Source organism: Engraulis encrasicolus, chromosome 18, assembly GCF_034702125.1.
Source record: "Engraulis encrasicolus isolate BLACKSEA-1 chromosome 18, IST_EnEncr_1.0, whole genome shotgun sequence".
NCBI lineage: Eukaryota > Metazoa > Chordata > Actinopteri > Clupeiformes > Engraulidae > Engraulis > Engraulis encrasicolus.
Window position 1 is genome coordinate 26,871,451 of NC_085874.1, and position 10,000 is coordinate 26,881,450.

A 10,000-nucleotide genomic window follows, 5' to 3' on the forward strand; every position below is an offset into this window, starting at 1 on the left:
TTTGAGTTTGAACTTAAATGCATTGACTTCCAATTTTCCGCTTCCCCGTACATCGAGGAAGTCAGCTGACTAGTTAGTAATTATACCGTATACCAGACGGCAATACCTCACTGACGGTGTCAAGTAAGTAAATTGGCCACACCCCTTCGCTACTGATAATTTTCATACACCGTAGATCGCGGAAGTTCACAAGATCTTAGTAACACAGTTTCGTTTTCAGTATTTGAAGAACCTGTGATATGTAGATTAGTTACCAAAGGATGGAAATATTAATAAATTATGAGTTATTTTCCGATCTCCACACGACTGTTACAGTTTACAGTCTTTCCAGTCCAGATTCACTTGCTCTGTGGTTATTGAATTGGGTTACGAACAGACTCCACCAAGTGGTAAGGAAGAGAACTGCACCTAACAGAAGCAATGGGTTTTGTTTTGATTTGTTAGAACTACCAGTATATCTCCTTATAGTCGAAATAATATTATTATCATACATATATTTATATGTACATACATTTAGGATGTAGCCTATGTCTGAAGAAATGGAACAAAATAATTACCACACAAGATTCTGATGTGACTGTGCTGGGTGTGTAGGCTAAGCTGTGGATTAAAGTAGAGTGATTGCAAGAAACAAAGACATTTGCTGCGACGAAGACAGCGTTTTAAGGTAGGCCTACACCGTTTGGTTATACATTTTGTTGACTTATGGTTGAGCTTTGAAGTAGCTAGGTTTGGCTTATTTGCTGCATGGTGGGTTTATTGCACAATGTAGACAGCCTTTCTGTAAGCTATAGGCTACTATACTATATTTTGTAAGCCTACTCTTCTAAAAATCTCCATACTCAAAACTTTGTGCCCATGCTCATCCTGTCTTCCGTAAACGATATTTCAATTTCAAACGGTCAAAAATGACTGTGGAGTGCACATTTGCATGGAGCAGTAGCGTGATGTAGCCTAACTTAGTAGGCCTATGAATGCTTTGGACTGTGATGATGGCTCCAGTGGTGTAGTCTACTTTTTGAAGTGGATATACTGTATATTTGAGCATTTTTTGATGTGTACTGTATATATTTGTGCTATTGTAAATAATGGATCAATCAATTTTAAGTGGGTATACTGTAATCCCTGAAATTTTGAAATGGGTGCGTATACCTGCGTTTTACGTAGACTACACCACTGGCTGTGCATTTCATCAAGGTGTAGGCTACAATTCTCCACTTCAGGTTGATATTTTGACAACACTAATGTTCACATGTAGTACGACTGCAGATTTCGTGGCTTTTGTCTTTTTGGTTAGGAAACCATGTTGTTCGCTTTGGTTTTTTTTCTGTTTTTTTTATTTATTTTTTTTAAAGAGGGCCGCCAAGGGGAAAATTCTCCCGGTGGGAAAAGGTGGGCCACTCCGCCCCTGGATATATGGCATGTGTAATGAAACATTGACAAATGAAGCTTGCCATCATCATAGCAGCACAATATTTAATACTGCCGTACTGCTGTAATATAGACAATAAAACCTGTAAACCAGGGTAATAAATAAAGAAACAAAATTAAACATATAAATTCCTTGAACTGTGAATAAAGGCGGAGAGCTAGCTTGACTGCTTAAATCTCAGCTTGTGGCATATTCCACCGCTCAATTTTTTCCCCCGTTTTCTCATCCCCAGTGGAAATGGGGTATTTAATTAAAAACCCCACGCCCCATTGAGTCCCATTATGCCATATTAATTCCAACAAGCCATGTAGAAATCTAGCAGCTAGGGGGAGATGGGTAATAGCTGGCCAAGCTGCAATTTCATCTCTGAATGCCCCTCTGCTCCGCATGTTCTGGTGACGACGACACGCCACTTCATCCATCTCAACTATTCTGTCGCGTGTGTGTGTGTGTGTCTTTTTGCAGGGCCGCTGACAGATTTTGCTGGGCCCAGGGAAAAATCATCTGAAAGGGCCCCCCAATCCAATACCTACAATGTAATGAAAACCCATGTCTGGGCCCCTTCTCTCCCTGGGCCCGGGACAACTTACCCCTTTGCCCCCCCTTGTCAGATTCCCTGTGTATGTGTGTGTGTGTGTGTGTGTGTCTGTGTCTGTGTCTGTGTGTGTGTGTGTGTTTGTGTGTGCGTGTGCTTTGTGTCAGCATGTGTGGTGAGATCAGTCACAGAGGCGAGGAGCTGAGGGACATGACAGTACTTCATCTGTCACCACAAACACACATACACACGCACACACGCACATGCACACACACACACATACACATACACATACACACACACACACACAAACACGCACACACACACACACACACACACACACACACACACACACACACACACACACACACACACACACACACACACATCCTGCGCTAGTTTGGCGCTGAGGGTTCGAACCCGTGACCTGCCAGTCAACGCTCCAGTTCGCCATGAGTCCAGTTCGATCCCTCAGAGCTATTGATACAGATCCAGAATCAAGGTTGCAAAATTATTTTTAAAGGTGAAAACTTTCCATGGGAATATTCTGAAATGTTGGGGAATTAACTGGAATTTTCATGAATGATCAGGTATAAACTAGAAGTTATCAAAGTTGACGACATCAGCAGCAAAATATTGGCTAAAATAATCCCATTTTTCTGAATAAAGTGATCAGGACGGCACAATTCTTTGCAGAGCCAGTGAGGCCACACCCCCTACATGTACATACACAGGCGCCTGAAGCAACATTTTTCAAGCAATGGGGTCATCCAAATGTTGTAATCAAAATATTTGTTCGTTTAGAGTCCCACTTCAATCTGCTTATCATGGTACAATGGTGGTAGAAGAGTTAAATGCAAATGTCAAATCTGCTAGTGTTTTGTCTTTCATTACTATGGTAAAGTACAAGTTATAGTACAATTTCAGTGTATTCCCATAAAAAAATCCCCAAATTCCTGTAAGTTCTACGCAAAACTCCCAAAATTCCCTAACAAAAGTTTCCGGAAATGCTCTGTCTCTTTGCAACCCTATTCCCAATCAATTTGAATGTACTATACTGATGTCTATGAGCTTCCATCTGCAAGGGTTTAAAATGAATGGAGTTCAAAAGGAGAATCATTACAAGTTATACCCATTTAGGAGTCTGCAATTCATCCCACTTTGTTTCATGATTTTTTAAAAAAAATGTTTTACCTTGATCACCATATTGGAAATCTTTGGTCATAGTATTAGCATTAGCAGATGAAGTGGTACAAAGTAGATCAAGAGAGTCACTCTGAGGCAGCGCTACTCCCACTTAGCAACAGTACTGAGTGCCAAGGTGCATTCATCCAGTCTACGCCTCTCCCAGAAGGCTTTCTGCATGGCCATGAACTGATGTCTGCCTTTGGGTGGATTCCAAATGTGAAAAGTTGCTATCCTTCCAGTGAGTTAACTGGACACAGAGTCATCAAGTGCAATTCCAAACGAAAAATTGCTTCTTTTACTCATTTGGCAGTTGTCTGTATTTGTGGGCATAACAGGGATATTTGAGGGCAACATCAGATGCTGATTTGGTGCTGCCTGCTACCCAAAATGCTGTGTGCCACCTCCCTCTCAACGGGGAACCTGAAAACAAACATGGCTGCCACCCAAGCTACTGCCGTAAAATGCTCTTTATTCTGACATTTATTTAGATACTGAAAACTGAAGCGACAAATAAACATTGTAGTATCTACTAAATATGATGTTGCTAGATCTATTTATATCCTTTTTTACGAATCCATCGTCTGGCGGGCTTTCACCGCTCAATTAGCCTACATAAGCTAAGCGCTAACGTGATGAACATAACTCCCACCATAGAATCACCATAACATCAAATGCGCAGGGCAGCACTTTCATTAGTGCCGTTCGTAACGACTGCCTCATCAGATAACTTCACGATGGAATTCAAATCTGATCAGACACCTGTTTATGTAGGGAGGGAGTCATCGAGCCACTGCCTTCCATTTGGAATTCAGCCTCTGTCTGCTCAGTGTATCCTTTTCTATGGGCATGTCACTTTGATTGTTACAGTGATGTCGGTCAGCAGGTCCTCTTCAGGGCATGTTATTTTGATTGTTACAGCGCTTAATAATGTCAGACCAGTTTTGAGGAGAAAACAGGATTAACCCATTTTAGCCTAAGCCCTTTTTGGGAAAAGGTGCCCCCTGCCTATTAAAACCTAAATATCTCAGCCTCCGAAGCACATAAAACATGAAATAAGTTGCATTTAAAAGCTAGGACCCTCATTTTGCATTCGAATGTGTTCATTCAGCTCTGACATACCCACGTTTTTAATAAAACGGCTCAAATCTCAAGAACCTGAATGCAGCATATATGTCGCTCCAGGACAAAATGGATTAAGCTGCCTACTGTTTTTTGGCTTTTATAAAGGGGTGAGAGTCTTGTCTAAGTATTTGTCTGTGCCACCCACTGACCAGACACAGCTTAAACATTCCCCAAAGGAAGCTGACATTTTCACTGTTGGAAGATGGCTGACGTCACATAAGTAGAGCCTGTTGCTGAGTCATTTGCTGCCAGCAATGGGCCCTTTTCATGGGCTCAGCAGATGCTGCAACAGCCACCCACAAACTATCTTCTACAACACACTAAGGCAAGTGTATTGGTACAGAGTATTTTTATGCACAAAAGCAGTACGTTTTACTCGGAAATGGAAGTATAAATGTTGCAGGAAAAGACAAAGAACATGTACACTGCTGAGAGAGAGGGAAAGAGAGAGAGAGAGAGAGAGAGAGAGAGAGAGACCCCACAATGGTGGTTAGGTGTGTACACACACACACACACACACACACACACACACACACACACACACACACACACACACACACACACACACACACACACACACACACACGGTCAGACCATACCTGTTACCTTTGAGCCCCCAAAATTCAGGAAAATTTCCATATTTTCAGCCAAAATTCGGGAAATGTTCTATAGGCCAAATTCTGACAGTCATCAATGGGATGGCAGAGACAGATCGGACGGTGCGTTGTACTCTGCTTTTCACAACAGCGCGCGTGCAAAGACAGTTCTGTCTAAAATCCCCTAGCACACGTTTTACATGAGCATAGTCTTACAGCGTGGAAAAACAATGAAATGAAAACAAAGCACTGAAATGGGCGCAATTGAGTTTCTTCTTCATGTTTTGTCGCATAAGTTGCCTGCTCATGCAAAACTTCTTGGTGCAGGTTGTGATTCGGTTAATCACATGATTCGCTGTTCCGAGGCTGTTTACCATATGCGTTGTATGAACTGACGGTTTCTGAGTCAAGCACAAGCACAGCTCGAGGGTGACAGCTCGTATTTTCAAAGAACTTCAAGAGGGTTGTGGCTCGTCGGGCTAACTGACAGGGGCGTGGGTATACTGTAATTACTGGATCGACGGTGTTTGTTGATAATGTAAAAAATGCGGGATATTTCCGGGAAAAATATCAAATCGGGAAGAAAGCGGGAAATGAGTCAAAATTCGAGAGTTTCCCGGGAAATTAAGGATGGTTGACAGGTATGGCTCAGACACGAATGCACGCACGCACACACATGCATATACGCACACGCATGCACACGTACGTATGCACGCACGCACACACACACACATGCACAAACACAGACACACTCACCTTCGCCCTCTCCTCTTCGCTGTTTCTATCTTTTTCTTTATCTTAGACACTAAAGCAAGAACAAGGACGACGAATACAAGATTTTCACATGAAAACATGTCCACCCCTGCTTCCTGACTCAGTATCCTTGACAACATGGTGTTAGCACAGGCAAGGTCGACACAATAGAGATGTGTGCAGGGTGTCTTGGCTTAACCTTGGAAGAGGAGCAAGAAAAAGTGTGTTCGCGCATGCCTGCGTGCATGTGTGTGTCTGTGTGTGTGTGTGCGTGCGTGCGCATGTGTGTGTTTGTGTGTGTCTTTGTGTCTGTATCTGTGTGCAACCATGTAGACTGAAAGAAAGGGAAGTGAAGGTAGTGGAGCAGAAAAGAGATGGGGAAGTACAGAGAAGAGGAAAAGCAACAAAGAGTGGGAGGGATGGATGGAAGCATGGAATATTATCACTGTCACATAGATACCATGTACAGGATCTCACATTTTCATTTTTTTAAATTAATTCTTAAATCACTATTTTCTAAATAAATACAGGTAATGAATATATTTCAATGCTTAATCTGGTTATTAGTTAATTTTTCATACAGATACAGTATACTAATGGAGACTGAGAAGTAGAACTGATTTATATGTTGTAGTGCTTAAAGAAAGAGTACAGCATGAAATAATTTTAAAAAATGTGCAGATACTGCTGGTTTCAGCTGGACAACTATGATATGTAACCTAACGCCTTGTATTGGGTATGGGATAATGTGCTTACAGAACCGTGATTCATGAATCCCCTGACAGAACTTTATACTCATGCTCTCCTTCTCTCCTTCTTTCCTCTCTCTTTTGTGTAGTTCTGTTAGTGTGTTTGTGTGTGTGTGTGTGCGTGTGTGCGTGTGCGTGCGTGCGTGCGTGTGTTTGAGTGAGAGAGAGAGAGAGAGAGAAAGGTGGGAGGTGATTTGATTATTTGCTTTGGGAAAATCTAACACAATAATTGAAGCCCTGAGACGAAGAACCATACAAGTCCACATTTTCACATTTTTGACATAGGCCTATGTTTTTGACATTTGCAGTTTTTTTATTTTTATTTTTTTCTTGAAGTCAGAAAACAAAAGTTTCTTAATGATAATAATATAAGATTTTTTAATGTCAATGTAAAAAATCAAATGTTACCAGGTATTTACAATTCTGGACATTACAGTATATACAGTACAAGTACAAGTGCAAACCAAACAAACGAAGTGGAATGGTGAATATCTTCTGCTGAGACACAAAAGGCATCACCTTCACCACCAAAAGTAATAACAACACTGCCAGGGAGGCTAAGCATCTGAAATACTCTTTTTCACAGAGCTGTGCTGAATTGACCAGAATTGACCAAAAAAGTTTTCTAAGGTCAAAAGGTCAGTGATTTCTGTCCCTGTTCATAAGACCACCATTGAGAAACTAACAAGGAGAAACCTTCTGTGCTGCTCAGTGTTCAAGCTATCCAGATAATACTAGCACATAAATACAGACCATGTGAAATATCGAACCCTGGAACACTCCGGAGATGAATGTGCTGTAGATGTCTCAGATATCTGACAGAAACAGACTTTTCTCCACAAACTAATGAACTCGTAACATGGGCTGCGGTTGCTCTCGGCCAGATAGTGTGAGATAGTTTCTGTCTCCGTCTGAGTAGCATGCAGGGAGAGAAGGGGGTGCACTATAGGAAGGGGGAAAAGGATAAACTTCTATGTACATGTATCTAGCTTAAAAAAAAAAAAAAACCCTGCATGGCCGTAAGCAAAAAGATAACCTTTTTTTTCTGTCTATAAGCCGCTTCTTTTTTCCCTCATGCTTTACCCTGAAGCTTATACCATGAGGCAGCTAATGTACAGTACGTGTATAGACTATTATGTGTGACAGGCCACAAAATGAAAGGAATTGTACCCAGAGCTAATGTGGTGTAAATGTCCCTTATTACAATGTGGACAGCTGTGGTCAGGGACGCAACTACTTTTTTCTGGGGGGGTATGCAAGAACGATTTTGGTGCCCCCCCTCCCAAAAAAACCACTTAATAATTATTTGGTGCCCTCCAACGCCCTCTGTTTGGCGCCCCCCTCTCTCTGGCGCCCCCCTGCAACGCATACGTCGCATATACTGTAGTTGCGCCCCTGGCTGTGGTATAGTGTATATAGAGCTGTGGACTGTACTGTACGTACCTTTTTCTTTTTAAGTTGAATGGTAAGTGCCTTATATTTGGGTGCGGCTTATGGTATGACACACTTCATTGCTAATTTGTGTTTGTATTGTAATACTTAAACACACACAAACACAAACGCTTGCAGTTGGAGTGATGACATAGGCTTCTGAGGGTGTGGGACCAGTCTGCTCATTTGGGTGATCTGTGAATGTGGTCTCTGCAAATATATGGGGAGAGAGAGAAAAATGGATGTAAGTTTGAAATAAACTCAGATAAAACTCAAAAAGTTTACGAATTTAAATCAAAGGTTTTTTGTTTGTTTTTACTGTAGGTGCTATACATGAATTTATTTCCACCGGGATATTTTCTGTTTTGAAAGCAGAAAGGTTTTGATTAATAATAGATATGGCAATTTTAGGATTGAGTGTAATGAACAGACTGTGACATAGATACTTAATGATTTTAAACGCCGTAATTGTGTGTCTTTTGTACGACTATGATGTACATGTAGTCTCATTCTGTGTGCCATTCTGCCAGTGGAAGGCAGAAATAGTCTTTTGAAAAGACTTCACTACCATAGAACTACACCACTGTCACATGACTCATCATCTACGGTAATGTAGCCTACGACAGCTTGGTCATTGCCATTCTTTTAACAGGCAGTTTATATCAGGCGCCATGGCTTAACAGATTAACAGATTAAATGGGTGATGCTCTATTAGTCAGATGATCTAAACAGATAGACTCTTGAGACTGCATGAGTGATGATCTGAAAGAAGACTGATTGCGTCAAGGACAAGAAGATGCTTTTCCTCAGGACTTGCCTCCCGTGCTTTGCCTTCCACCCACCCGACTTCTCCTCTCCTCTCAATGACGTCTCCCTCTCATCCTCTCATCCTCTTCCTCCTCCTCCTCAACTGGTGTCATCCTCCCCCTCTCCGCTCTTTATCATCATCCACAGCCGCGTCTTCCTTTACTAATGACATCCTTCTCCCTGACCTCCTCTTGCCCCTGCTCCTCCTTTGGTGACACTCCCCCCCTCTGACCTCCATCTCCTCCACCTCCACTACCCTCTTCATCATACCTCTTCTCTGCCCTCCTTCAACTCTCTCCTATTCACCCCTCGTTCAAACATATCTGCCCTCTTCTGATTCTTCCTCTTCCTCCACCTTAACAACCCTCCACTTCATTTGTCTTCTCTGATCTCCGATTCCTTCGGCAACGCAGTCTCCCTTCCCAGTGGTGGAACAATTGCACACAGGGCCTCAGGGCAAAACACTGATGTGGCGCCTCAAACAGCTTGCCGTGGTCACAATAGGGCCCCCACCAACAATACAGGAGGGCCCAGGGGCAAATGCCCTGCTTGTCCCTCCTATAGCTCCGCCCCTGCCCTTCCCTAATCAAGGCCTCTTCAAACTTTTTTCTTCTCTCTTTGAATGTCCTTCTTCTTCAACCTTTTTTTTTACTCTCAATTCACTTCTCATCCTTCTAAGTCTGCTCTCTAAACTTCTTCTCTTCATCTTCCTCTGATACTAACCTATGCTGCACTTTCCTCTGTGTCCTTGTCCTTCTTCTCTGTTCCTCATCCAACATTCACTCTTGTTCCTATCTCTCTGACCTCACCTCACTCCTCCTCCTTCACTTCCCTCTTCCCCTCCCTTTAGTGCTCTCTTCTTCCTGATTATCCTTCAGCCTTCAACTCCATGGGGTGCATTCCAATATGTGGACTTGCATCCTCCACTTGTGCTTGTGGCCTTGTTCCAGGAAGTAATATGTCGTGATGGCATCACTGACAACAGCATTTTATTTCAATATCTCGCAAAAGCTCAATTGCAAAGTCATTTTCTCATTTGCAAGCTGAATGGTGAATGAAGAATAGTCCCCCAAAATTGGTTGTGGCTTGGCTGACGGTGGGGAAACTTAATTGTTTTCTCCACGGAGGCGGGGCATCAGTAAAATGTGAGGCCACAAGCACAAGTGGAGACGCAAGGTCGCATATTGGAATGCACCCCATGTTCCCTCATGAATGAGATCTTCCTATCCTCCTCATCTCTCACTTCTCCTCCTTCCTTAATAACCTCTTTCTCCCTTCTGCACTCTTCTCTTGCCTCTCTCCAGAAATGTCTCATTTTTTGTTAAAACAAAATACATTCTATTTCACTACGTCATACTTTCACAGTATTTCTATGCTTGCAACAAAT

At 42.4% G+C, this 10,000-nt stretch overlaps 1 protein-coding gene across 1 annotated transcript in view; it reads left to right on the forward strand.

The window, feature by feature from the left end:
* LOC134469217 (MAM domain-containing glycosylphosphatidylinositol anchor protein 2-like) overlaps positions 1-10,000 on the forward strand; it is a 187,753-nt gene that overhangs the window by 129,275 nt on the left and 48,478 nt on the right. The gene's annotated exons all lie outside the window — the stretch shown is intronic.